The 2,962-nt window shown below is 44.8% G+C and overlaps 1 protein-coding gene across 1 annotated transcript in view; it reads right to left on the minus strand.

Annotated features, from left to right (window-relative positions):
• SCLY (selenocysteine lyase) overlaps positions 1–2,962 on the minus strand; it is a 26,596-nt gene that overhangs the window by 10,810 nt on the left and 12,824 nt on the right. The window lies entirely within an intron of this gene.

Consider the following 2,962-nt stretch of genomic DNA (forward strand, 5'->3'; position numbering starts at 1 on the left):
GAAAAGCCTGATCGTGTCTTTTGCCCATTTTCTGACTGAATTGATTGAGTTTTGCTGTTGGGCTTTGGGAGTTCTTTATGTATTCTGGGTACTAATCCTTCGTCGGATCCAGCATTTGAAATTATTTTCTCCTAGCGCACAGTTTTTCTTCTCACCCTCTTCGCAAAGTCTTTGCGGGACGAAAGTTTTAAAATCTGATCAAGTTCAACTTATCGATTGCTCCTTTCGTGGATGCTTTCGGCGTCCAGTCTAAGGACTCTTTGCCCGGCCCTAGAGCCTGACGATGTTTTCCTATAAGTTTCATAGTTTCATGTTAACATTTGATCGGGATGCGACTTGGGCTGAGGTTCCTCTTTCTGCCCACGGGCGCCTGGCTCCAGCACCGTCTGTTCAAAGGCCGTCTCTCCACCCCTGAACCGCTTCTGCGTCTGTCAAATCATTCGGGCCTCTTTCTGGGCGTGCCCATTCTGTTCCAATGATCTACTCGCTGGGATTTTGATAGATAGAAACCGGGTTAAACTGTACATCAGCCTGGGGAGAAGGGATGTCGGCACTGGGCTGAGTCTTTGGATCCACAAACGTGGTGCCTCTCCATGGATTTAGATCTTCATTTTTTTTCACTGTACTGTGTGGTTTTCAGCATATAAATCCCGTACACGTTTTGTCAGATGTGTATCTTGGTAGTTTTGAGCAATTATAAATGGTAATGCATTTTTAATTTGGTTGTACGTACAGTCATTACTAGTATATAGAAATACAGTTGGTTTCTGTATGTTTATCCTGTGATCTCGCAGAACTCATTAATTCTAGTTTTAACCTATTATCAGGGGTTTTCATAGATCGTCACGTGCTCTACAAACGGGGACGGTTTTGCCTCTTCTTCTCCAATCTAAACGCCTTAAATTTCCTTTTCTTGGTTTCCTGCACCGTCTCGAACGCCCAGCACTGCTAACAGTGTGAGAGTGGACGCCCCTGGCCTGTCCCTGATCACAGGGGGCAGACGTTCAAGCTCCCACCATGGAGTATGACCTTACTGAACTGGCCTTGCACCTGTGGAACAAACCCCACTTTGTCATGGTGTATAGATTATATTGCTGAATTCCATTTGCTACTATTTGGTTAAAGACTTCTGTGTCTAAATTCACGAGGGACCTTTGGTCTATACTTGTTTTGTCCTTTGTCTGCTCTGGGTATCGGGGGTGATACTAGCGTCAGAAAATGAATAGGGAACTATTCCCTCCCCTTCAATTTTTTAGAAGAGATTATGTAGAAACGATGTTAATTCTTCTTTAAGCATTTGGTGAACTTTACCTGTGAAAGCATTTGGGCCTGGGAATTTGGGGGGTAGGGAGTTTTAAAATTATGAAATCGATTTCCTAACAGTGAGAGCTATTCGAATGATCTCACGTCAGGCGAGCTGTGGTAGTTCGTTTTCCACTCTGACTTCATCTAAGTGGTAAAGTTTCCGTGTATGGGGATGTTCTAGCTTTTTCCCTCATCATCCTTTGATGTTGGCTTTGTGGTGATATCCCATTTCCGTCTTCATACCGCCAATTCGTGGTTTTTTTTTTTGTTAGTCTTGCTGGAAGTCTGTCAGTTTCGTCGATACTTTTAAAAGGCCAGCTCTTTGTTTCACCGACATTTTAAAAATCACGTTTTCAGTGTTAGGGATTTGTTATCTTTCTTATTTCCTTCGCTGGCTTCGATTCCTTTGGTTCCCCACTTTCCAGGCCCCTTGGGGGAGAGCTTAGGCTACGGACCGGGGAGTCCGCCCTCCTCTGGGTGCGTTGGCTGCTGCGATCTCCCTCGGCGGTGCTTCCGCTGAGGCTCGCAGATGCTGACGTGCTTATTTTCACTGCCATTCACTTCAATGCGTTACTTCCTCTGAGACTTCCTTTGTGACCCCTAATGACTCAGAAGGGCGCTGTTTGTTTCGAAGTGTTTGCAGATTTTCCCACCATCCTCCAGTTACCGATTTCTAGCGGTTACAGGACACGTGCCGTGATTTCAGTTCTTTGCTCGTATCGAGGTTTGTTTAATGGCACAGAATATGCTCTTAGTATAGACTCGGTGGCATTTGAAAAGATCACGTACGTTGCTGTCGTTGGAGTGTTCCGGACATGTCGACGAGAGCCTGGGGGGACGGGTGTGGCTGTTTCCACATTCTCGCTGCTTTTGACCTAGTGGCTCTACCCGTCGCTGAAGGGCGGGCTGCGGATTCGTCTGTTTCTTCTCAGTTCTAGGGTTTTGTCTTCACTGCACTGTCGAGGGCACCCACACCGACGATGCGCGTTCTTCTCGGTGGACGGACCCTTTACTCGTCTGTCACGTCCCGCGCCTTCGCTGGTAATCTCTGCTCTGCGTCCTCAGCATGTAATAACTATTCCTGCTTCTTTCTGATTAATCTTTGTACGACACATTTTTCCATTCTTTACTTTCGAGCTGCCTCTATCGCTGCATTTGCCATGAGTTTCTTACAGACAGCATGTGGATGGGTCCGTTTTTTTAAAATCTGCTCTGCCAATCTGTCTTTGGATCAGTGTATTTAGACGACTTAGATTTAATGTAATTACTGGTGTTAAAATATACATCTGCCATTTTTTGTTTGCTGTTTTTTAATACTTTCTTCTTTCCGCCTTTCTGGGGGTTACATGGACATTTTTCAGAAGTTCAAGAACAGAAACCTTATCTCCTTTTACATCCCTTTACCGCCCTCCATTTGTAGTGTAATTATGCAGTGTAAATATTTCTCTCACATACATTTTGAATGTCGGGCTGCGCTATTATTTTTGCTTAAGCCATCAAATGTAAGTTAGAAAACTCGAGAAGAGATGGAAAGCTTCTCTTATTCACCCACGTTTTTCCTCACCGTGCTTTTTTTCTGACGTCCCCAGGTTCCTTCTTGTACTGTCCCCTTTATGTTTTGAGAACTTCCTTTAGACACTTTTAGCATAGGTCTTTC

The sequence above is a fragment of the Pteropus vampyrus genome, unplaced genomic scaffold (genome assembly GCF_000151845.1).
Source record: "Pteropus vampyrus isolate Shadow unplaced genomic scaffold, Pvam_2.0 Scaffold678, whole genome shotgun sequence".
Taxonomy (NCBI): domain Eukaryota; kingdom Metazoa; phylum Chordata; class Mammalia; order Chiroptera; family Pteropodidae; genus Pteropus; species Pteropus vampyrus.